We start from the raw sequence: 27,891 nt of genomic DNA on the forward strand, positions 1-27,891 counted from the left end.
AAATATACATTAACAGTCCTGCGTGAAAAAAATCGAAAGTCTGATTTAGAGGGGGCTCGTCCGGGATCTTTAAACCTATTTGATAGCATCTTGTTTAGGATGACCTTGAAGGTGTGAGTGATAGGTGAGGATCTCTCTGGCTCTTTTTGCTGTGGTGATGATGATGATGATGATAGGAAGAAGCCTGAGATGCATTTCAACCATGAGGAGGCTGATAAGCTCTGCATATTTGCATGAGTTTTTATGTAACGCTGGAGGCGTCTAGTCTAACGTGCAGTTCCAGCAAGCATGATATTCTCTGGTCTTTAAATCAGACAAGTGCAGGAACTATCAGTGCCATTTTAAACCAAATCCCATCCTCTTTGCAGACACGAAATGAGTGACAAGAAAGCTGTAAACAATTTGCGGTGTGTATTGCGTTTTTTTATGCAATGCGTACACCCAAAGCTACAATGTGTTAGCAGATCTTATTAAAACACCAGAACACATTGTGTTTATCTTCCATCTTTCCATCTATCTGATATCTCAGTACATAAAATGCTAATACATCTTGCATTTCTCCTGCAGCTGACCTACTTCTAGGCAGCTTGATGATTTTCTGTTACCCCCCCCCCCCCCCCCCAAAAAAAAACATTGCGTAATAAAAACTTCACGTTGTCGAAGTGAAAACTAATTGAAGCAATTTTCTATCCAAGACTTCCCGGACTTCACAAAGCAGTCAGAACGTCCCTTGTTTTTCTTTTCTTTGGCCACTAGTTTTCATCTCGCAGTCTATGTGATCTAAAACTACAAGAGCCGGGCGTTCGGGGACCGGTGGACATAGGGGTGAACACTTGAGCGCTGACAGCGAGATAAAGCATCCAAGTTTCTGCATCTCAAACAGCCCAGAGATTTCATCAGGCCCGTGATGAATGCTCCATGAATAACACATTGTCACCAAAGGGCAAACGCCTGACTCAAGGTTGTGGACATTATTGACAATCTTTTCTGTCTGTTGTTTTTTTTTCTCTCTATCTTTTGTGTCTGTCGCAGTGTGTGTTTCTGCCTATCTTACTGTCTCCATCTATCGGAGTTGAGACTTCCAATTTCCAGTCGGAATTGGGGCAGCGATGAAGAACAAAAGACGACTTTAATGCGTTCCGTTTGCTTCCTGTCATGCTTTATTTATTTATTTCTAGACATGGGGTCTTTTTAAGCTCAGTGACATTTGCTCACTTGTCTGTGTCTGATAGACCTGTTCTTAGCAGAAGCACTGCTGCGGAAAGACAGGCGAGCTCTGTATCCGCAACAGTGACATACAGCAACGCGCTGGAAAAGGCAGAACAGTGCAACTTTATTTATTTCTGTCATGCCGGTGGGAAACAAGTGTCTGCACACTTGAGTCTCCAGTAATGGCCGGTTTGCTGAGTGTGCAGGAGCAGAAGCGGCGAGAGGGAGGGAAAGATCTCTCGGCGGGATGTCTGTTGGCCCCGGGCAACGCTCATCTTTTTATCGTCCGGTTGATCTAACTTTTTGAAGCGATGGATGAGTTGCAGGGAAGAGAAAAATCTAGAGAGGTTCCCACCTGATCATTTATATGTAAATTTTGACGCCATTTACTCACCGTAGACTTGTTTGTTTGTTGTTTTGTTCTGTTGAACACAAAAGAAGATATTTTGAAGAATGTTGGAAACCGGTAACCATTGACTTGTGTAGTATTTGTTGTTTTCCTTCTATCGATGTAGGGTGTTTGTTGCCCTCAGGCAACTCTCATCCTTCTACCGTCTGGTTGATCTTACTTTTTGGAGTGATGGTGGAGTAGCAGGGAGGAGAAAATTCTAGAGAGGTTTCCACCTGGTAATTTAAAAGATATTTTAACAAAAAATAAAAATAAAATTCTGATGATAGTTATTCAGTGTTAACTTGTTCCAAACCAGTTTGATTTTTATTTTTGTTTTGTTTTGTTCTGTAGAACGCAAAAGAAGATATTTTACAGAATGTTGAAAAGCGGTAACCATTGACTTCTGTAGTATTTTTATTTATTTATTTATTTACTTATTTTAATGCAGGGTGTTTGTTGGCCTCAGGCACGCTCATCTTTCTACCGTCTGGTTGATCAAACTTTTTGGAGTGATGGATGAGTAGCAGGAAAGGGAAAATTCTAGAGAGGTTTCCACCTGATAATTCAAAAGGATAGTTTACCCAAAATAAAATAAATTCTGACATTATTTTCATTTTCCAAACCGGTTTGAGTTTTTTATTTTGTTCTACTGAACACAAAAGAAGATACTTTGAAGAATGTTGGAATATGGTGATCATTGACTTCTGTAGTATTTGTTGTTGTTTTTTTTTATCAAGGTAGGGTGTTTGTTGGCCCCAGGCACGCTCCTTCTTCTACCGCTTGGTTGATCTAAGTTTTTGGAGCGAAGGATGAGTAGCGCAGTATAATAAATTCTAGATAATTCTACCTAATCATTTAAAGGGATAATTCAACAAAAAACTTAATTCTGACATCATTTACTCAACGCTGACTTCTGACCGTTTGACTTTTTTTTTCTCTGCGGAGCACAAAAGAAGATATTTCGAAGAATGCTGGAAACGGGTAGCCATTGATTTCTGTACTACTATTTTATTATTGGATCAGTGTAGAGTGTATATTGGCCTCAGGCAATGCTCATCTTTCTGCCGTCCAGTTGATCTAAGTTTTTAGACCGATATATGAGTAGCAGGGAGGAGAAAATTCTAGAGAGGATCCCACCTGATCATTTAAAAGTAAATGTTGACATCATTTACTCACCGTTGACTTGTTCCAACACTTTCTGAGTTTTTTTTTTTTTCTATAGAACACAAAAGAAGATATTTTGAAGAATGTTGGAAACCGGTAACCATTAACTTCAGTATTATTTAAATTGTTTTTGCATATTGATGTTAGGTGTTTGTTAGCCCCAGGCAATGCTCATCTATCTACTGTTCGGTTGATCTAAATTTAGGAGCGATGGATGAGTAGCAGGGACGAGAAAATTCTAGAGAGGTTTCCACCAGATCATTAAAAGGACAGTTCACCCCCCAAAAAATATTTCCGACATCATTTTCTCACCATTGTCTTGTTCCAAACCAGTTTGAGTTTGTTGTTCTGTTCTATCGAACACAAAAGAAGATATTTTAAAGAATTTTGGAAACCGGTAACCATTGACTTCTGTAGTATTTGTTGTTTTCTCTTTTATCAATGTAGGGTGTGTGTTGGTCCCAGGAACGCTCCTCTTTCTACCGCCTGGTTGATCTAAATTTTTGGAGTGATGGATGAGTAGCAGTAAGACAAAATTCTAAAGAGGTTTCCACCTGATTAATTTAATGTAAATGCTGATGTCATTTACTCACCGTTGACTTGTTCCAAAGCAGTTTAAGTTTTTTGTTAGATGTTTTGTTCTGTTGAACACAAAAGAAGATATTTTGAAGAATGTTGGAAACCGGTAACCACTGACTTCTGTAGTATTAGTTTTTTTTTTATCAATGTTGGGTGTCTGTTGGCCTCAGGCACGCTCCTTTTTCTACTGCCTGGTTGATCTACCTTTTTAAAATGATAGATGAGTAGCAGAGGGAAAAAAATTTCTAGAAAGGTTTCTACCTAATAATTTAAAGAGATATTTCACCCAAAGATTTAAATTTGAACGATATTTACTTACGGTTGACTTGTTCCAAACCAGTTTTTTGTTTTGTTCTACTGAACACACAAGAAGATATTTTGAAGAATGTTGGAAACTGGTGATCATTGACTTTTGTAGAATTTGTTGTTTTCTTTCTATCGTTGTAGAGTGTTTGTTGGCCTCAGGCAATGCTCACCCTTCTACCATCCGGTTGATCTAACTTTTTGGAGCAATAGATAAGTAGCATGGAGGAGAAAAATCTAGAGGTTTTTACTTGATAATTTAAAGGCAAAGTTCACCCAGAAATTAAAACTCTGTCATTTTCCCATCATTGACTTGTTTTAACCAAGTTTGAGTTTTTCCCACAAAAGAAGATATTTTGAAGAATGTTGGAAACCGGTAACCATTGACTTCTGTAGTATTTGTTTTTTCCTTCTATCGATGTGTGGTGCTTGTTGGTCATCTTTCTAACATTCCAACAGTTTTGTGATATAGAAATATTTCAGATATTCAGTAATTCAGGTAGGGTTATTTTGTAGGGGAGTGCATCGACAATAGTTATTATAAACTTGTTGAATTTAACTATAAACTAGTTTTATAAAATACGAATGAGAAAACAAAATCATGTTTTATATTTGTCTGGTAAGTTTTAATGGCAAATATGTAAATATCTAATGTAAAATGAGTCTTAATTATACAAATGACTCACTCGCTCATTTTCCTTCAGCTTAGTTATTTCAGCCTATTTATTAACACTTGCTACAGCGGAATGAACCGCTTATTACTCAACCATATGTTTTATGCAGTGAATGCCCTTCCAGCCTATATATATATATATATTTATATATATAAATATGAAGTGTTATAGCTACAAATGTTATCATTTCTTGTGCACAAATGCTTTAAACCGCTTTATATGTTAAGAAAAAAACAAAAACAAAAAAACCCTTAATGGTTAAACATTGCAGTTAATCTACAAGCTCCTAATCAACAATAATCCATATTTAACATCGAAGCTCTAATAGTTACTATTGCACATGTTCACGTTGCAATATCGATGCTAAAACGATATATTGCACAGCCCTAGCATCTAAATCATAGAAGGGAATTGATGGAAATCTTTTTTTTTCTTCATCGCTCCTTTCCAACCTCCCATGTATAAGCGGGAAAGGATTTGAAGAGATTCACCCAAACCATGTAGAAAGCGCCGGCGAGGATTTCTAGATGGTTATTTCTGTCGCATGACGAATAGCATGCCACGCACTGGAGAGCACAATGATCATTCAAATCTCATAAGAGGCATCAGACTTCCTGACTTTCTGATTTCCTTTTATGTGGGCGAGGAGCCGTTCCTCTGTCTAATAGAAAAAAAAGATAATTTGCTAAATGTCTGTTCGGAAATGACGGGCACTTAGGGGGTAGGGGTGGGGGGGGGTGTTATAGTCCCGGGAGTGAGATAGCTGGAGCTGACATTTTGGGCCGGACTGGATGCACCAGCGGCCCCCCTGTAACAACATTATCATCATCATCATCTCTCTCTCCGCTCGGGCCGTTATCTGTCCGGCCGGGTGACCAACGCTGCTGTAAATGTTGGTCAGGTCACTTTATCAGTCACAAAGCCTGTCATCGTCGAGCTCGGCTCCTCTAATAGATTGATTAAAAGATAGAGGCGCGTGGACAGTTAAACGTGTGGGGTGATGTCAGGCTCTCGTGGCGTCCTTTTTTTTCGCAGAGATTGTTAGCGTGGATGCTGAAAGTGCACTGCGTCTGGACTGAAAGCACTGTGCTGTTGGGAGAAAAAGCCGGCAGTCTCAAAAATGGAGCGATCCATCAACATTTTTACTATTGATTAATTGAATATTAAAAATCAAATGTATAATTATTATTATTATTATTATTTTTATTATTATTATTATTGATGATGCGGATTATGATGATGATGATAATAATAATAGTAATAATAATATTATTAATAATATTGATTGTTATTATTCTTATTATTATTGATGATTATAATAATAATAATAATAATAATAATAATAATAATAATAGAAGAATAATAAAAAGAAGAACAATAATAAGTTTTATAAGTTTAATTATAACATATTTTGTTATCATTTGACTTTCTTTTGACCTGTTTCATTCTTTATTTATTATAGCACTGTTCTGTTAATAATAACATTGTAGGGGGGAAAATTAACCCTAAATTTAATTCCCAGCTCAAGCACCACAGAACAATATTATTTATTTATTTATTTATTTATTTATTTATTTATTTATTTATTTATTTATTTATTTATTTACTGTTATTTGTTTTGTTTGTTTGTTTATTCTTTTTTATGAAAGTAGTAGTAATAATAATAATATTATTAATAATAATAATAACAACTACAACAACAATAATGATAATCACAGTACTACTACTAATATTAATATTAATAATAATAATAATAATAATAATAATAATAATAATAATAATAATAATAATAATAATAATAATAATAATAATAATAATTATTATTATTATTATTATTTAATACTTTATTTAAAGGTTTTCACATTTTAAAGGACAACATAAATACACTAAACATATGTACAATATAAATACATATATGCAAATGTACAGATACTTAATCATATACCTCCATGAACAATTTACACATGCACATATTTACAAGTCCTCTCAAATATTTACATGTATACATAATCAATTATGGAAATGACCAGATCAGTAATAAACTGATGCATTAAATAAATAAAAGTGACAATAACTCTTCTCTTTCAAATAAAATCTGTTATTGTCAACTTATTTGCTAAATTATACTGCACAATATGTATCAAAAGCATTGAGAATCTGTATTAGTAGTTGCATTTGTTTATATTTTTTATATAATTAAGAGGATTAAGCTATAAGGGGCGACACAGTGGCTCAATGGTTAGCACTGTCGCCTCACAGCAAGAATGTCACTGGTTCGAGTCCTGGCTGGGTCAGCTGGCATTTCTGTGTGGAGTTTGCATGTTCTCCCCATGTTGACATGAGTTTCCTACGGGTGCCTTGGTTTCCCCCACAATCCAAAGACATGCAGTACAGGTGCTTTGAATAAACTGAATTGGCCGCAGTGAATGTGAAAGTACTGGGTTGCAGCTGGAAGGGCATCGCTGTGTTAAAACATATGCTGAAATAGTTGGTGGTTCATTCCACTGTGGCGACCCCTGATGAATAAAGTGACTAAACCGAAGGCAAATGAATGAATGTATGTTTTATAATAAAGAATCTGTTTATTACAAAAAAAGTAACTGGAATAAAACTTATAATTAAATTTAATAACTTAATTTAAATGTAAGCTAACATTTAATCAATTTCAAATACCGTTCTGATTGTGACTGTGGATTGTTTGATTATTAAATGAAGTGTTAATCATGACTGATTTTCATTGTGGTAATTTAGTGAATTTAATTGTTTATTTTTTGCTTTATATATACAATTTTATTTAACTTATTTGAATCATTTTATCTTGCTATATATATATATATATATATATATATATATATATATATATATATATATATATATATAATATATATATATATAATATATATATATATATATATATATATATATATATTATATATATATATATATATATATATATATATATATATATATATATATATATATATATATATATATATATATATAATTTTATATAATTTCATACTTTTGTTTACATATTACTGTTGCATTAAAAGTGCAGAAAATGCAAAAAATATATTTTTTTAATTATGCATTTGATTATTATTAGACTGTCTGCTTAATATCTGTTGATACTGCTTTTAACTGACTGTAAGAAACTTTGCAAGTACATGTCAACGTACACTTACCTTATCCCCAACCTACACTGAAAAAAAATTTTCAAAGATGATTCCTTGGATTTACTCAAATGTATTTTTACGTTAAGTGGTTGTAAATATTTTATTTGGACTAAATTTAAACAATCAAATTAAGTTGAACATTATTACATTTAATTGGTTTGTTTAAATTTAACACAAATAAACTGTTTGCAACAGTTCTGCATGCAACACTTTTTTCAGTCTACCTATGTAATGAAAATTAGTTGGCATGTAGATGCAATGTAAATAAATTTAACAAATGGACCATCAAAATAAAGTGTGACCAAAAATCGCTACATAAACATTACAAACCCTATTACTTTCCCAGCACAAGTCCCATTGAGCATTACTTTTTACATAGTTGGATTATTAATTTGTTTCTAAAACACAATACACATACACATACTTTTATTCAGCAAGTATATTAAAGCATTTTATTGATCACTTGTGACAATAAAGTCACTTATAACACTACAAAAGATGTATCTGTTAGATAGCTGATAGCTGAAGATTGGTTATTCCATCAAGTGTTTACTCCTGACTTCTAAAATTGAACATTTGTATTATGCTTGTTGAGTATTCAGCTTTCTAAAGCTACTTTAATTGCGTCTTCTTCCTACTCGAGCTGTTATCCCGAGACAAAAAACACAGTGTCTTTTACATTATCAAACACTGCTTCCTCCTCTACCTCTTTTGTTGTTGTGTTCAATGTTATGAATGGATCTCAAGCCGTATTGGTGCTCTTGAGTGAAACACTCATCCATGGTTGTACTTAATAATCTTAGTGAAGGCGGACGTGTCTGTGTGTGTGTGTGTGTGTGTGTTTGTACTCGTGCTGGTACATTTCAGCTCATCTCCACTGGCAACCAGAGCTCACAGTGGGTGCCGGCCACTAAATGAAGTGGACATTCATGAGGCATGCTGGTAGATCCCGTCTTAAAGACAAAAATAAATGCAGATAATGAACCCAGCATGCAAAGAATCACACGTTACGCTTGGACATGTTCTAACACAATCAAGTCGGATAAAGCTGTATTACTATACAATGTTATTGCTAGGGAGATGGAAATTTAAAGGGATAGTTCACGTCAAATGTAAGTTTGCCATTTATTTGCTTACCCACTGGCCATCACAGATGTTAGGGGCTTTCTTTTTTCAGAAAAAACAACAAAACAATATGATTTTTAGAAACTGTGGTGGTTGTTGATACATAAAATGTCCAAAAATACATCCAGTATAGAGGAAAAACAAATTAAGACTTTTATTTCCTGTTGATACCATTGGGTCTTATGAAGCGAAATGATTGCTCAAACTCAACTCAAGTGTGTCAGCTCACTTGTGAGTTTGTGTGTGTGCGAAAATGTTAAGGACGATGTGGCGAAGCTATGAATTAAAAAGTAATAATGTTGGAAAAAGTGACGCTTTTTTTTCAGAGCAGACCTTTTGAATTAATAACACCTTACTGCAGGAGCCTTGGGTATTCATTTTGTTTTGCCTGTATTCATTGTTTTTTTGACTCCCAAAGTTCTGGTAGCCAGTGCCTTGAATTATGTGAATCACTGATGTCCACGGTTGTATTTTCTAAATGAAAGACAATTATTGTAAGTCAAATATCCATCTATCCCTAAACTGTCCCTGCTAAAAAAAATCCAGCTTAAACCAGCCTAGGCTGGTTTTAGCTGGTCGACCAGGCTGGTTTTAGAGGGGTTTTGGCCACTTCCAGGCTAGTTTCCAGCCATTTCCAGCCTGGTTTTAGCTGGTCAGGCTGGAAAATGACTATCCAGCTAAAACCAGCTTGACCAGCCTAGCCAGGCTGGAAGCCCAGCCAAAACCAGCTATGTCCAGCTTAAACCAGGCTGGTCAAGCTGGTTTTGGCTGGGCTTCCAGCCTGGCTAGGCTGGTCAAGCTGGTTTTAGCTGGATTTAGCTGGTCATTTTCCAGCCTGACCAGCTAAAACCAGGCTGGAAATGACTGGAAACCAGCCTGGAAGTGGCCAAAACCCCTCTAAAACCAGCCTGGTTGACCAGCTAAAACCAGCCAACCAGCCTAGGCTGGTTTAAGCTGGATTTTTCAGCAGGGGTCCCTTAAAATGCTAAACTTGACCGCAAAATATGTAATTTAACGAAATTAAAAAAACACCACTATGTATGTTCTGGTGAAAATTTTGTTGTTACCCTCCAAATCCTGTACAGGTTAATAAAAATTGACTTTGAAGATACGTTGACTGCATTGGATTCGTACATTTATAGTTTATGTATCTATAGTATGCAGCTAGCTTTGCTAAATGTTCTTCGACAAGCCTGAATTCTGCAATAAATGATTGTTAGGACATCATCGCCTCGAATATCTGTACAGAATTATAAATATTGGCTTTGAAGATACATTGACAGCATAGGATATGCTAAATTTGTTGTTTGTGTGTCTATAGTGTGCAGCTAGCTTTGCTAAATGGTCTTAAAAAGCCTGAATTGATCCATAAATGATTGTTAGGACATCATCGTCTGAAAATCCTGTGAAGATTAATAAATAATGCCTTTGAAGATACGTTGACTGCATTGGATTCGCTAAATTTGTTTGTCTATCTATAATGTGCATGCAGCTAACTTTGGTAATTGGTCTTTTCAACGCCTGAATTCTGCAGTGAATGATTGTTAGGACATCATTGTCTCGAAATCCTTTACAGATTAATAAATAATGCCTTTGAAGATACGTTGACTGCATTGGATTCCCTAAATTTGTTGTTTGTGTGTGTCTATAGTATGCAGCTAGCTTTGGTAATTGGTCTTTGGAAAGGTAGAATTCTGCAGTAAATGATTGTTAGGACATCATCGTCTCCAAATCCTTTACAGATTAATCAATTATGCCTTTGAAGATACGTTGACTGCATTGGATATGCTAAATTTGTTGTTTGTGTTTCTATAGTGTGCAGCTAGCTTTGCTAAATGGTCTTTAGAAAGCCTACTTGTTAGGACGTCTTTTCCAAATCCTGTACTGATTGAAAAATATTTGCTTCGAAAATACGTTTACTGCATTGGATTCACTAAATTTGTTGTTTGTGTGTCTGTAGTGTGCAGCTAGCTTTGCTAATTGGTCTTTGGAAAGCCTGAATTCTGCAGTAAATGATTGATATGACATCATTACCTCCAAATCCTCTACAGGTTGATAAATATTGGCTTTGAAGATACGTTGACCTCTTTGGATTCACTAAATTTGTTGTTTGTGTGTCTGTAGTGTGCAGCTAGCTTAGCTAAATGGTCTTTCAAAAGCCTGAATTCTGTACTAAATGATTGTTACGACATCATCGCCTCAAAATCATGTAAAGGTTGATAAATATTGGCTTTAAAGGTACATTGATTGCACTGAATTCACTAAATGTGTTGTTTTTATGTCTATAGTGTGCAGCTAGCTTTGCTAATTGGTCTTTGGAAAGCCTGAATTCTGCAGTAAATGATTGATATGACATCATTACCTCCAAATCCTCTACAGGTTGATAAATATTGGCTTTGAAGATACGTTGACCTCTTTGGATTCACTAAATTTGTTGTTTGTGTGTCTGTAGTGTGCAGCTAGCTTAGCTAAATGGTCTTTCAAAAGCCTGAATTCTGTACTAAATGATTGTTACGACATCATCGCCTCAAAATCATGTAAAGGTTGATAAATATTGGCTTTAAAGGTACATTGATTGCACTGAATTCACTAAATGTGTTGTTTGTGTGTCTATAGTGTGCAGCTAGCTTTGCTAATTGGTCTTTGGAAAGCCTCAATTGTGCAGTAAACCATTGTTAGGACATCATCGCCTTCAGATCCTGTACAGATTGATTAATATTGGCTTTGAAGATACATTGACTGCATTGGATTTGCTAAATTATTTTTTTCTGTGTCTATTGTGAAGCTAGTTTTGCTAAATGGTCTTCGAAAAGCCTGAATTCTGTGGTAAATTGTTGTTAAGACAATACTCTGCTCTTGTTGTGCAGTACTTCTTGAAACCTGATGCGAATTTGTTAGCGCTAATGATTTGCCTCGTTGTAAGTTTTAGTGGCTGTAGGCAAGAAACCAAGCACTTTGGCTTCACTTTCTCTCTGATTTTCTTCTTGTTTGCTTTTTGCCGCTTTTCTATATCTCCGTCTTTCACTATTTCCGACTCTGTCTCTTCAGGACTGGCAGTTCTGAAAAGATTTTCATTTGGCACAGTTCTGGGGGCGGGAACGGTTTTGCCAGGAGACGAAAGCAACCTTTGAGCCACTGGGAGACTTAAGCGCTAATTCTCCTTTCGCATAACCCGGCCCCCCTCCAGCACCTCGCACCCCTGCTTACCCCCGGCCCCCTCTCTAAGGTCGTAATTAGCAGAGTATGGAGTAACAACGTAAAAGTCTCACCATTAATAACGTATTACAGCTGTTGGCCCTCGCTGATTTAAATGCCAGTTCTTCCTCTAAACCAAGACCTGAGGCCAGCAAACGAGATCTTGCCTAAAGATCACCGCGCACACACACACACACCTAAAAAAGCAAATATAATGTTTAATGAATCGCTCCAAAACCAAACAAAGGAACACGTTAATAATGTGTCTTTGTATTGAACAAGTGATGGATGGATTAATGAGAGAGAAATTAATTATAATTTGATGAGCCGCAGTGGGTGTTGAGATATTAACAATCTGACAGATGTTGTAGTGCAACCGAGATGCAACAACAGTGCACGTAGACTTCACATTCTTTGCCACTAGCGGGGATATTTAGCATGTTTGCTGTATTATTTATGTTTCAAGTTTGAAACAAATGCTGCGTGCTAACTTTACACATATTTTGCCTTTAGTGTTCATTATCCACAGCATTAATTCTAAACCATTCAATCGATGTTGGCTTTTGTGGCATGTTAAGCGCTAGCGCAAAGGGCTAAACCTCATTTGTCAGTGTATCACTGGCCAGCACAATTTCTTTTTTTAATCACTCTTGAAGCTATGTTGATTTTTTTAATTTATTTTTCTTCTGGAAATCAGTTATGCACGCGGGCTGAAATTTTGAGAACCCCTGGGCTAAATGATCTATTTACAGTTGTACCTAGAAGCTTAATGCATAAGAAAACACTGGCAGGATTAATTATCAACATCTGCATAAACAGATGAAGAACACAGTAAGAGCTGAGTGATACGACATGATGTAGTCATGCATAAAGCACTCATACTCACCAGTTCAAGTGTGTCTGTTGCCTCATTACAAACCTACTTTTAAACTAACAAAAGACACATTTAAACAGACATTGGCTCTGAATAAGTTGATCATCTGTATATCCTGCATTTTGCAGTCAGATGAGCTGTATACAGGTGAAATATTTCACTGAACTGCTCCTTTAGTCTCACTGCCTTTCCCATTTTAAAAGTAAGAGTCCAACATGTATAGTACAAGCTTAGATAAACTTAAAAATAAGGAAAATATTTTTGTTGTAATCTGACTGGGAAACTTTGTGGTCAGTCAAATGTCCCCTAGAGTTAAACTGTTTTTTTTTTGTTTTATATATTTTTAATTTGAACCATTTTTTAATCTATTTAGAAAATCTCTGGGTCTGGCGGGTGCACTTTAAGCTTAGCTTAGCATAAATGATATTAGCTTAGCATAAATGAAGTCTTTCAGGAGACTTTTGGGAGATTTTCTGTCTGTGTAATATATTTGTGCCTAGTAAATTTTTTTAATTATTGTTACGCCCTCCTAGACGTATCAACAGAAATTGGCAACTTTTTTTTATCCATCAGTCTTATACACAATGTAACTACAAAAGAGTCCAGCTTTAAGTAGGAAAATTATCAAAACTCTTTTTTTTTTTTTTTTTTAATCTATTGAGCGAGATGCTAATGGTCTAATCCAAATAAATGATTATTTATGCTAAGCTAAGCTAACAGTGCTACTGCCTGACCCAGAGACAAAATTAATGGATGTAAAACTGGTAAAAACTCAACTGTTTAAGTTATAAAATAAAACTAATCCCCAAAAATATGGACTTTTCTTAAAAATTAACTAAATAATAATAAATAAAAAAAACATTTCAACATAAAAGAAGAAAACTGAAAACATTCAGCACTGTGACAGTCAATGAGTTCTGAAATAATCTGGTTTTAGACATCTGTGTTGACATTTTTTTAACAACATCCACAGTCTTTCAATCACTCTTAAAGCTATAAAGATTTATTTTTCATCATTTTTCAATCAATTATGCGAAGAAAATTACACCAATGACATGATTTAAGAAACACTTTTTGGAAACACACTCATTTTTTTAAGTCCCCTTGTGTAAAACAGTTGAGTTTTACCATTTTTGAAACCATACAGGCAATGTCTAGGTTTGGCGGGAACACTTTTAGCTTACTGTAGCTTAGCTTAACTTAAATCATATTAATGAGACTATTTTGAGGCTATGCAATGTAATTGTACCGCAGGAAAGTTCCTTGATTATTATTACACCAGAATGAGTATAGTTCCTAGACATATCGACATCGAAATTAGCAACTTTTCAATTTCCTTTAGCCTTAGTACACAATTTAACTATAGAAGAGTCTAGCTTTAAGTAGCAAAATGATCAAATCTTTGTTGTTGTTTTTTTTTAAGCGAGATGCTAATGGTCTAATCCAATTCAATGATTTATGCTAAGCTAAGCTAACATTGCTCCTGTCAGACCCACAGACAAAATGAATGGATGTAAAGATGGTAAAAACTCAACTGTTTACCACTAGGAGAGTTATAAAATGAAACTAATCCCTAAAAATATGGAGTTTTCTTAAAAATTAACTAAATAATAATAATAATACAAATGTTTTAACATAAAAGAAAAAAGCTGAAAACATTCAGCATTTCTATGACAGTCAGTGAGTTCTGAAATGATCTGGTTTTGACATTTGTGTTGACATTTTTCAAAACATCCGCAGTCTTACAGGTTTACAACAACTTGAGGATGAGCAACCCACAAAATTTACCCTTTAACTTTACTTTTTGTGAAATCCACTTCTTGACCTGATCCCAAGTGACCCATAAGGATAACCCTCGTCTTGTAATCTGATATCTTTTTTTTTTTCTGGCTGGTTCTCAAAAGGTAATGGCAGGGATTTAGGCTGCCTAATCCGGCCTGTATCGCTGTAAAAGGCCAATCTCATCCCAGAAGCCTTGATGTGCTTTCTGTCAAGGCCAGGCCTGCTTGTGATAGAAAAATAACCTTAATTTGGTGGTGTAAGGGGGATGTTGTTCATGTGATGGGTGTTTGTCAGTCAGGGAATTGTAACCTAATGGTTTTTTAGGCCAGTTCGTTCGCTTTGGTACTTATAATTCTCGCTACACAATTCGTCCCGCCTTTGCAAAAACAGGCAGAAATGGAGTGAGGCTAACTATTAGACACCCTCCATATATCACATCAGCCTCGGAAATTGCGGCACCAAATTATTTGTTTGCGCGTGGACGTGTGCGGTCTCTCAGCGGCCATCTAAATGAGGTAATGCCATGGCGTTTCTGGGAAGCATGGCCGCGTATTTGCAATGGCCATTTTCACAGACACAACGCATTAGTGTAGCATTAGACCACGACTGAGAGGGCCAGGCCGGTTACAGCCCCTTGATATTTCCTGTGCTTCCGTGGCAGAAAGACAAAAGAAAAGAAGAGAAGGGGAAAATAACCACATGCCAAGGAGCGTTGTGTCAGTGAGCCAGCGCTAGGCCGGAGTTGCGAGTCTTCTCATTAAATTTTTGCAGTGTAGTTGGTTTTTCCACTTTAATGCTTGGGAGGACGCTGGCCTCTTCCACCGAGAGAGAGAGCGGACGAGACGCAGCCTGCGGACTGCGCCACGCTGCCCAATTTGTCTTCTAGGGAAGCTGTTTAAAGTACAATGCTTTCTTTTCTTTTTTTCTCCATCCTCTCCCTCCTACTCTTCTCAAATTGGCGAGATTCCCGCTGTCTTTCTGCCACTCCAGATATCTGCTCTTTCATCAGTCAGACCTGTATCGAGTGCGCGCGCAAAATGGCTTGTGATCAGTGTCTGTCCGTTCTGATTTATTCCACTCGTAACAGTCACTCAGCGTGCGTATAGTGAATTAGACGAGCGCATAATACACGCACATGTTCCTATGTCCATGTACTCTCTTATTAATGTAGTCTAACATTGCTGGCGCAGATTTGTACGTTTCTGGCTGTACTGAATTGATACCGCGGGGCTTTGAAATGCTAGTGAATTGAAATGCTAGTGCTAATGTGGCTATTTGTGCGCCACAAAGCTCCTAGAAAAATATTGAATTGTTCCAACAGGTTTCCTGTTCAGCCTCAATTTGTCATTGGCCAGCCAATTTGAGGTTTGGGGTTTGTTGCTAATGTGTGTACACTGTAAAAAAAAAGCAAATATCCCTACAGAGAAATCCAGCCTAGGCTGGTTGGCTGGTTTTAGCTGGCCAACCAGCCTGGTTTTAGAGGGGTTTTGGCCATTTCCAGGCTGGTTTCCAGCCATTTCCAGCATGGTCTTAGCTGGTCAGGCTGGAGGTTGACCAGCTAAAACTAGCTTGACCAGCCTAGCCAGGCTGGGAGTCCAGCCAAAACCAGCTATATCCAGCTTAAACCAGGGTGTTCAAGCTGGTTTTAGCTGGATTTAGCTGGTCATTTTCTAGTCTGACCAGCTAAGACCAGGCTGGAAATAGCAGGAAACCAGCCTGAAAATAGCCAAACCCCTCATAAACCAGGCTGGTCAACCAGCTGAAACCAGCCAACCAGCCTAGGCTGGTCTAAGCTGGATTTTTTCTACAGGGATGTTAAAGGGCACCTATTTAACCCCCCTTTTTAAGAATTAATATTAATATTATGGTTCTTCTGAGTGTGTCAGTTTAGGTTCAGTTCAAAACACAATTCAGTTTTGTTTATTATAAATTGTTAAAAAGTGTCATTGTGAGGGTGTGTACACGGCTCACTGTTTTAGCAGTGTGTTGCTTCACATGAAAATTAGTTTCGACTTCCCACCTACTGTAACTTAACAAGGGGGTGGAGCCAAGAGCTCCTCCCCTTTGTGTATGGCAACTAGGGCTGGGCAATACTGGAAAATTTGGTATCGACCCGATACCAAGTAAATACAAAGCCATTATTGATACCGATACTGATACTTTTACTTTAAAAAGCATGCACTTGAACTTAAATGTACTTTTCTGTTGGGAAGAACACTGTGTAATGATTTATGAATGCTCTCAAAGCAGCTATAATAAAACATATATATAATTAAATGTATATGTTAAAACCCAGAACAATTTTTTAAATAACATTTTAAGCCAAATAAAAACATTTCTATTATTAATTAAGTATAGTTTAAAGCCTGTCTTACCTATGTAGCCAAAATATAAATCCTATAGTATCCCTTTCACGGTTAACACAAAAGGGATACTCAGACATTTTCATATTTTAAGTTGATGGTATACAGCATTGAGCAAAATTATTAGAACACCTGTATTCTCACCAGCTAAAGTTTCTAAATGTATTCTTTTATTTCCTACTCTACCAACACACTACAGCAAAAGATAACTGACTTAAAAAAATTAGCTGGTGAAAAAACTACTGTTCTAATCATTTTGTCCACCACTGTATATTTTTAAATCCCAAAATAATTTATATAAATAGCAGGTTTTAATGTGCTGACTATGTAGGCTATATTTAATCAGCCTGATGATGAAAGTAAGTTCAACTATGACCAAAAATTCATTTGTTTTTCAAATTGGCATTAACTAATAATACTAAATATCCTATATAACTCAAATATTAATTTCTAGCTACCTGAATATTCATTGCCAGTGACCTCTGTCGCAGGGCTGGCACTGCTGGGGGTCTATCTGGAGGATTTGCTTCCTCTTCTCTCCTTTTTTGCAGCTCGGTGTTCTCTTTTTCGCAATTGTTTTGTGTGTTTGTGTAGATTTGTGGTGTAGCACTCCTAACCGTTCCAATTGGTCCACCGCTTTTTTGTTGTTAAATTGACCAAAAAAAAAAAGGACTGGGTGTGTTTATATCGCCCCAATATGAAGGCCTATGCACTATATTACACACATGTCTGTCCAAACAGCTTGAAAAGTAGATTTTTCACTGCAGGTGCCCTTTAAATAACGGTGTTTTCCATTTATTTATGGTTATGAATTGAATTTTGGGATCTTAATCTCTGCTCTGTTGACTTTAGATGTTATAAATGTTGACTTTAGATGTTATAAATGTTGACTGTAGAAGTTATAAATTCAACTCTGCTGTTCAACAAAATGTTTTTATTAGCTTTTTATTGACATGTTAATAGTTTGAAACAATATTTGTATAAGAAATATATAAAGTATATTTAAGTAGAACTAAGCCCATTAAGTAACAGGAAATGTAATGTACAACACCAACCCATACACTGTATAACTTCAAACCATTTAAAGTATTAATAAAAGTCTTTTTTTCCTCAAGACTTTTTAACACTATAAGTTGTTGGAGGAAATAATAAGTTCCCATAATGCAATTCAAAAGAATCAAAATATAGAAAACAGTTCATTTTTACAGTATATATAGCTTTACTATCTTTTATAAGCTCTCTCTGATGCTAAGCTATCAGGCTAATCTAATGTTTTGCTAACCAAAGGCTGACTGACTGATAATTCTGCTATTTTGCAACCTTTGGTGATATATCTCACAGTAGAAGGACATTAGCATTTAGATGATTAAGAAAAGATACACTTAAAGTCATTTTATGTCCTTTGTAATCAGGCAGTGAAATGAGTAACTATAAAAAAATGTTTCCTCAAATGAACTGACTTTGAATTCTGAAGGTTTACTGCATTATTCTAGCTACTATGCTAATCAGTGATGTAATCACCGTGCTCAATTGATGATGGCTTTGACGAATGTGCTAATGAAGATGAGAAAGAAATAACTGCTTTTTTTGACATGCCTTTCTTTCTGTCTATTTTTTCCCCTCTTGTGTGGTGGTATTAAAAACAATCAGCATTGCAAAGTGTGCTAAATGCGCCAGGCGTTAAGCTCAAACAGAAGCCGAGTGGCAGTTCAATGTACAAGCATGAAATCAAACCCAAAAGTAGAAATACTTTTTTTATTTTTTTTTCTTTGCCACTTGACAACTGTGATTGTCTTTTCTGGCTGGGTTGTGTCTTTGATGGTTCACTCTACCTTGACTAGTGCTGATGGGTTACTGCTGTGACTGCTGATTGGATTGCCTGGATTTGAACTTTTGTAACCTCCTTCTGCCAATGAGGATACACGGATGCTTGTTTGTCCATAATATTGCAAAAATGTTAAAGGAACACTCAACTTTTTTCTTTTTTTTTGCGGAAATTTGCTCCCATAGAGTTAAACATTTACCATTGAGTTTAACCATTGATTAAGTTGAATTTTACCATTTTAAAAACCATTAAGCTCATCTCCAGGTCTGGTGGAAGCTCTTTTAGCTTAGCTTAGCATAATTCATTAAATCAGATTAGACCATTTGCATAAATAGTTTTTTTTTAAATAATTTTACATGGTTTACTAAGACTGATGGAAAATGAAAAATACCTTTGGACTATTTTCAGGTGCTGCAGCCTGCTGCAGTCACGATATGGCAGAAAAATTTGAAAGCAAAGTAAATGTATATTTAGCAAAGTGAAAATTACGCCAGCAACTTTTCATTTTTTCCACCGGCCTTAGAACACACGACTTTAAGCTTTAAGCTTTAAGGTGGAAAAGGATCAAAAGTGTATTTTATTTTACATTTTTGTGTGAGATGCTAATGGTCTAATCCGTAATCCATAAATGCTTTATGCTAAGCTAAGCTACTCTAAAAGTGCTGCCGCCAAATCCAGAAATCAGCTGAATGATTAAAAAATCATAAAACTCAACTATTTAACTCAAGGAAACTTGTAAAACGAGTGTATATCCAAAAAAAAAAAAAAAGGAGTGTTCATTTAAATATTAGTATGCTCTACCATGTCATTCCAAATTAATGCACCTCGCTTTCTTTAGAGAAACAGAAAAGGAGACATTGTGTTTTTTCCTGCCCGTTTATATATGGTTACACTGCTGCAGCCGTTTTTCGTCAGCAAAATTATCAAGTTTAGCAAAGTGATTATTACACCACAATGAGAGTATAGTTTTTTTTCCACCGGCCTTAGTACAGACAACTACAGAACAGTCAAGCTTTTAGCAGGAAAATTATAAACTTATTTATTATAAACTTATAAACTTATTTATTATAAACTTAAAATTATAACCTATTTTTTGACATTTTAATGTGAGATGCTAATGGTCTAATCCGATTCAATGATTTATGCTAAGCTAAGCTAATCTAAAAGGGCTACCACCAAACCCAAAATCAGCTGAATAAATAAAACAGATAGTTTCTAGCCCTATTGACTTAGAAAATAGCAATTTTTTCCCCATCAGTCTTAGTACACAATGTAACTACAGTAAAATCAAGCTTTGAGCAGAATAAAATTATCAAAAAGAAAAAAAAAATTACATTTTTGAGTGAGATGCTAACGTTCTAATCTGATTCAATGATTTATTCTTAGCTAAGCTAATCTAATAGTGCTTCCGCCATACCCAGAAACATCTGAATAAATTCAAACATTGTAAAACTATTTAACTCTAGGAAACTTGTGGAACAAACGTATTTCCAAAATAAGTGGAGTGTTCCTTTAAATATTAGTTTGCTCTCCCATGTCATTCCAAATTAATATGTCTTGCTTTCTTCAGAGGAACAGAAAAGGAGACATTTTGTTTTCCCCTGCTCTTTTCCATGCGGTTACAATGAACAGGGACCAAAGCTTTCAAGCCTTAAAAAGGATACTGAAGTTCATCGGTCTCAGTACACAACGTAACTACAGAAGTGTCAAGCTTTAAGCAGGAAAATTATCAAAAGTCAAATTTTATTTTATTTTTTTTTACAATTTTGAGTGAGATGCTAATGGTCTAATCCAATTCAATGATTTATGCTAAGCTAAGCTAATCTACAAGTGCTACTGCCAAACCCAGAAATCAGCTGAATCAATTAAAAAATCGTAAAACTCAACTATTTAACTCTTGGGAACTTGTAAAATAAGCATAAATCCAAAAGAGGGATAGTGTTCCTTTAAATATTAGTATGCTCTCCCATGTCATTCCAAATTATTACGCCTCGTTTTCTTCAGAGGAACAGAAAAGGAGACATTTTGTTTTCCCCTGCTCTTTTCCATGCAGTTACAATGAACAGGGACTAAAGCTTTCAAGCCTCAAAAAGGACGCAGAAGCACCATAAAAATACCATTAAAGTGGTCTATTTGACTTCTGACTTAAATGTCAGTCTTTCTCAAAGCTGCTGTATGACTTCAGAAGGCTCGGGATATAGTGCGCGAGATATATGGACTGCTTTTATGATGCTTCTGCAGCACTTTGTATCTTTTTTGAAGCATGAAAGCTTTAGTCCTCAATTGATCGTAACTCCGTGGAAAACAGTCTTCAGCATTTCTCCTCTGCGTTCTGTGAAAGAAAAAGTCATACGGGAATGACATGCGAGCGAGTGATCAGAGATTTTTGGGACAAAATATACCTTTCCGTTTACCAAAATAAAAAGACTAGCTACTGCAGAAACATTACATTATGTACGGGTGCACTTTTTAGTATTACATTTCATTCATTCATTCACTTTCCTTTGGATAAGTCCCTTATTTATCAGGGGTCGCCACAGTGGAAGGAACCGCCAACTCTTCCAGTATATGTTTTACACAGTGGATGTCCTTCCAGCCGCAACCCAGTACAGAGAAACACCCAAACACACACATTTGTATTAACACACTATGGACAGTTTTGTTTTACCCGATTTACCTATAGCAAACCCATGCCAACACAGGAGAGCATGCAATCTCCACACAGATATGCCAACTGGCACAGCTGGGACTCGAACCAGCGATCTTCTTGCTGTGAGGCGACAGTGCTAATCACTGAGCCACCGTGCCGCCCATTATTATTATTATCATTATTATTATTATTATTATTATTATTATTATTATTATTATTATTATTATTAAATTAATAATAATAAAAAATTATGTGCACACCCACTGTACATAAATATTTGTAATTATGTTTATCTGCACACTTCTGATTATTAATAACAACCTGTACATACATTCGTTTATTGTAAATATCTGTTCATAGCTAATACAGCCTGTATATAATGTTGATAGTACATCCATCTGTAAATATCACCATAGTTTTTCTATAACTGCACTTTATAACTTATACCTGTATCCTGCACTTGCTGCTATTGCACTGCTGGTTAGACCTAAACTGCATTTCGTTGCCTTGTACTTGTACATGTGTAATGACAATAAAGTTGAATCTAATCTAATCTCTTAGGGTTCTTTCACATCTGTAGTTCGCTTCATTTGGTCCGGACCAAGGGCAATAAATGATACATTGTTGCATTTTCTGCCGTCTTTGGGTCGTTTTCACACCACACTGCTGGCTTTGGTCCGAACCAGTTGAAACGAACCAAAATGCAGTCATCTGACAAAATCCACATCTCTCATTGGCCAGATGTTGTTGAACATAGTTCCTAAACTGCTTATTGATTGGTCAGAATTCACGTGCGGAGAAATACCAATGAACTCCCGCAAGTAAACAAACCGACAGACACAAAATGTCGTTTTTACTATGGAGGGACGACTGCGCTGAAAGATTGTTTCCCTGCTTTAGACAAGCTATACATTTCGAGAATGAAGCGCGGCTGCGGCTGGAAAACAGTGTTTTAATGCATCGCTCGTCACTTCAGGAGGAGGCGTGAATTAATTTAGCTAAACTGCCACATGGTCATTTTGCGGAAATATTACCAAAGATCCATCAGGTAATGTTGTTCCTCCTCTCTCTCTGTTGGTAAAGCGCTGTCAGCAAATATTTTTCCTACATATCCCATAATGCACAGCGCATCGGCCTACGGCAGCAGGATTAGTACAAAAGGCGCAGTACTTTTTGTGGTTGGACCTGTTTTAGTACGAATCATATTCTCACCACAAACGAACCGATCCAGGGTTCGTTTGAAAGCAGCAATCGTACTCGAGTGCGCACCAAAAGCGAACCAATTCAGCGTACCGAGACCTGCTTGAAGAGGTGGTCTCGGTACGCTGAATTGGTTCGCTTTTGGTGCGCACTCGAGTACGATTGCTGCATTCTCACCTGCCCAAACGAACCGAACCAAAAGGGAAAACGAATTCTAGTGCGATTCAATCGAACTAAATAAGGCAGGTGTGAAAGCACCCTTAATGGCAAAAGTCATTAATCAGGTTAATCAGGTTTCAACTACATTTGTTAAGGCCATTTCATTCATTCATTCATTTTCTTGTCGGCTTAGTCCCTTTATTAATCCGGGGTCATCACAGCAGAATGAACTGCCAACTTATCCAGCAAGTTTTTACGCAACGGATGCCCTTCCAGCTGCAACCCATATCAGGGAAACATCCACACACATATGTACCCACACGCTCATTGACTACGGACAATTTAGCCTACCCAATTCACCTGTACCGCATGTCTTTGGACTGTCGGGGAAACCGGAGCATCCCGTGGAAACCCATGTGAACGCATCCGCTGCGTAAAAACTTGCTGGATAAGTTGGCGGTTCATTCCGCTGTGGCGACCCCTGATTAATAAGGGGGTAAGCTGACAAGAAAATTAATCAATGAATGAATGAGATCATAAGAATTAGCCAATCATAAAGTTAGAAATTGCAATGTGCATTGCATCAACAATATATGATCTGCAAGTACAGTTTTGAAGTACAGTACAAGTGTAGATTGAATATTCAATAGCATACTTCTTTTGCACAATGGCTCCAGATGTCTGACATATGACCTTCTTCTCTTCTGCCCCTGGAATGAGCGCTGTGAATTTTCTCTAGTATTTCTTGAATTTCGATCTCCACACACACACACACACACACACACACACACACACACACACACACACACACACACACACACACACACACACACACACACGGCCTGTCCTTCAGTTTTCTAATGGCACGAGGAGCGCGGGGCGGGAGAGGACACTTCCAGGAATGGTTTTGGCCCGGGCGCTGCTCCATTCCTCATGCGGAGAGACAAGCGTCGCTGTTCCTCCTGAAACCTCTTTGGATTTACGCTGCCAGTCCTGCCATCTTTCTTGCGTTAATCACCCCGGGCTGCGCTCGCCACTCACCGGAGGGGGCGATGGATGAGCCATTGGGGAAATGGAATGGAGAGTGGCCAGGCGTGACAGAGAGGAGATGAGGAGACGCTCGGGATAGGAGAGATGATAACCACCTCAACACACACACACATTTCGCTTTAAAATATCCCACTCCTCAACATTTAGGGCAGATGACGAACAAGCGTCTTAAATCACCATCACTGACTCGAGGTCCCGTCGAGGCCTAAAACAATCATTGATGTCATTTGCATGAGCCTTTTAATGGTGGGTAACTGGGGGTCTTAATGGCTGAGGCAGATAAGCGATGTCTGGAGATATGGGTTAAAGATGAAGAAGCATTAGAAGAATACAAGTGTAATGTGGGTTAATTATTTTCCCCTCATTTCGTTTAATTAATACATTTGGATGAGCATATTTCAGTTTGTGAAAAACATCATGCAGTTGTTTTCTTTTCATGACACTGTGTCTATTCAAATGTATGCACAATATTTATAATTAATGAGAACTGTAGATATCAATAGATCAATTTTGGACATTTTAGGCGATTTAGAAATCCAGGCCTGGTCCCAAAAAGAGGAAATATCTGGTAAAAATAGGATGTATGGTCACCTTATAATACACTGACCATAGGTACACCTGTCCACCTATTCGTTAATGCAAATTTCTAATCAGCCAATCACATGGCAGCAACTCAACGCATTTAGGCATGTAGACATGGTCAAGACGACCTGCTGCAGTTCCAACTGAGCATCAGAATGAGAAAGAAAGGTGATTTAAGTGACTTTGAACATGGCATGGTTGTTACTGCCAGACGGGCTGGTCTGAGTATTTTAGAAATTGTTGATCTACTGGGATTTTCACGCACAACCATCTCTAGGTTTTACAGAGAATGGTCAGAAAAAGGAAATATCCAGTGAGCGGCAGTTCTGTGAGCACAAATGCCTTGTTGATGTCAGAGGAGAATGGCCAGACTGGTTGGAGCTGATAGAAAGGCAACAATAACTGAAATAAGCACTTGTTACAAACAAGGTATGCAGAAGAGCATCTTTGAATGCACAACATGTCAAACCCTGAGGCGGATGGGCTACAGCAGCAGAAGACCACACCACATGGCACTCCTGTCAGCTAACAGGAAACTGAGGCTACAATTCACACAGGCTCACCAAAATTCTACAAAAGAAGATTTGAAAAAAAGTTGTGTGGTCAGATGAGTCCTGATTTCTGCTGCAAAAAGGGGTCCAACTCGATACTAGTGAGGTGTACCTAATAAAGTGGCCAGTGAGTGTATACCTATTATTATTATTATTATTATTATATATTTTCAATAACAAAAACTAAAATTTTACATTCAGTGTTGCAGTAGTTTATAGTTCAACAAAACCTAGTCATAGATAAGAACTTATTCAATTATTATGACTTTGAGTTATTGAAGTTTATTGCAGTCCTTTTAGTCCAGGAAAATCACAGTGAGAGCTGAGTGATATGACACAGTGCATAAATGTGCATTAAACACTTATATTATGCAGTTTACTTGTGTCTGGTGCCTTGTGTTTGTGACAACCGTTGCTGAAATAATGGTCCATGTAACATATTTTATTTATCATAAGTGGGGTGTACCAAAAAACAAGCAGAAATCCTAATTATTATTTTCATTATTTACTCAAAAATAAAGAACTGTTTAAAAAATATCCCCTGACAAAGTGATAATACTCAACACGATACTTTTTTAATTGGAGAGTGTCTATATCTGATGCCAGTAGTATTATTATTAATAATAATTATATTAATTATTATTATTATTATTATTAATAATAATAATAATAATAATAATAGGGCGAAGCAGTGGCTTCAGTAGGTAGTGCTGTCTCCTCACAGCAAGAAGGTCGCAGGGTCGCTGGTTCGAGCCTCGGCTCAGTTGGTGTTTCTGTGTGGAGTTTGCATGTTCTCCCTGCGTTCGCGTGGGTTTCCTCCGGGTGCTCCGGTTTCTAAATTGGGTAGGCTAAATTGTCCATAGTGTATGAGTGTGTGTGTGAATGTATGTGTGTGGATGTTTTCCAGAGATGGGTTGCGGCTGGAATTGCATCTGCTGCGTAAAACACTTGCTGGATAAGTTGGCGGTTCATTCCGGTGTGGCGACCCCGGATTCATAAAGGGAATAAGCTGACAAGAAAATGAAATGAAATGAAATTAATAATAATAATAATAATAATAATAATAATAATAATACAACAAAGTGTTTAAACGTTGACCAATTAATTAGCCTGGCCGAGATATTATTTCACTACTACTGTTTCAATAGCTGATTGACTAAAATCTTGAATGGATGCCCACACACTATTCAAAGTTGCTGAAATCTGTTTTTGTCCAAACAAAGAGCCCCTGGACACCAAAAGCATGTGTTTGCTTGAGAATCAAAGTCAGAATAGACGCAGAGGATCTCATTTCCTTGAGGATTGTTCATAAGTGGCTGCAGATCAACATTAGAGAAAACACAGATGCCGTCTTTTTTTCGAACAAGTCCACTCGATTAGCATTTATTTCAGATTTCTGATGAATAAATGCATGAGTAATGTTTCTGTATTTACCCTGGGATGATGGTTTGAATTATTTAAAGTTTTGACCCCGAGGCAGATCCATCCATTATGTGTCAACATTTTGTTAATCATTGATATGCTTCTGGAATGTGATCAAGGAATGACTAATCGCTAAATAAAACTAGCCGTTAGCGAAAGAGCGAATGTTCTACGTTTGTCTGATTGGATCAGGCCAGCAGAATTACACTTTTTTTTAAATTTCTTTTTGTACATGTTCTGTTGGACGTTTCTTGCTGAGCCCCTTTTGTTTCTTCTTTAGTTTAGTATGTTATTTTATTTGCCAGATGCTTGGTGCCTAGCAGTGCTTTGGTGCCCAGCCAAAACATGGTTTTTAGGCTGTGTCACAGTCAGGATTTTTGGAGGATGTGACAGGATGTTGACAAGCGCTCGGCAAACGCTCCAAAAAGAAAATCTAATTACCATTATACGCGGCCAAAGTTCCGGCTTGCGCATGACTGCAGGGCCTATTAGCGGAAATTAAGGGAAAGTGATAGCGACAGTTCTCCCGATCGCGGGCTTTTAGTGGTTACGCAGGCTTAGTTTTTGCCACAAGCGTTCTTTCACACACTGCCACACACTTTCTCATGTAGGCATGGGCACATTTCCCAATCACTGCCAGTGCGGAGACTTTACTTGCTTGAATCACAACATGCTAAACATGCTATTTGCTGAAGATACACTGTCACTCTGAAGAAACAACAACAACTAAATACCTCCACCTCTGCTATAATAGTCTGTTCCTGTAGTCAGTCAGAAGATCGAGAACCCAGCAATCAATTTTGTGTTTAATGTCTAATAGACATCTAAACGTAGACAGCTTGGCTAAAAAAGGCTAAACTTGGGCTGTCAGTGAAAATCTAATAGACATCTAAAAATAGCCCAAGACTAGACTAGTCATCAAATAGAAAGATTAGACAGACTTTATAAGTGTAGTCATTCATTTCTGTTTATTTGATGACTAGTCTAGTTTTGACCTATATTCTTAGGCGTCTATTAGATTTTCACTGACAGCACAAATTTAGTCTTGTTTTAGCTAAAATAACTGTTTAGATGTCTATTAGACATCTTTTAAAAACAAAAAATGAGAAGATTTAAAAAAAAAAAAAAACATTTCTAAGCATACTAGTTTTAATAACTTTAACTAATTTCTAACAATCTTTGCCATGATGACAGTTCATAATATTTTACTAGATATTTTTCAAGACACTTCTATACAGCTTAAAGTGACTTTTTACATTTTTTTATTCTGTAGACTATCAAAAGAATATATAGTTTAAAGGGGCTAATAATGAAAATAATAATAAAAATAATGAAAAAATGTTAAATGCTTCCATTCTAGCCAAAATAAAACAAATAAGACTTTCTCCAGAATAAAAAAAAAATATCAGACATACTGTCAAAACTCCCTTGCTCTGTTAAACATCATTTGGGAAATATATAAAAATAAATAAGTATAAATAAAAAGTAAGTAAAAATAAAAAAGTAAAAAAAATTTTTAATATAGTCAGCAAATATAGTTTAAAGTTTTCAGCTAATAGGAATATTTTATTTATTTTCAGGTGTTTTATGTAAAGTTTTAGTTAAAGGTTTACTATT

The 27,891-nt window shown here is 36.5% G+C and overlaps 1 protein-coding gene across 1 annotated transcript in view; it reads left to right on the top strand.

Moving 5' to 3' along the window:
* ptprga (protein tyrosine phosphatase receptor type Ga) overlaps positions 1-27,891 on the top strand; it is a 514,388-nt gene that overhangs the window by 1,085 nt on the left and 485,412 nt on the right.

This window comes from Danio rerio, chromosome 11 (genome assembly GCF_052040795.2).
Source record: "Danio rerio strain M-AB ecotype USA chromosome 11, GRCz13ab, whole genome shotgun sequence".
Taxonomy (NCBI): domain Eukaryota; kingdom Metazoa; phylum Chordata; class Actinopteri; order Cypriniformes; family Danionidae; genus Danio; species Danio rerio.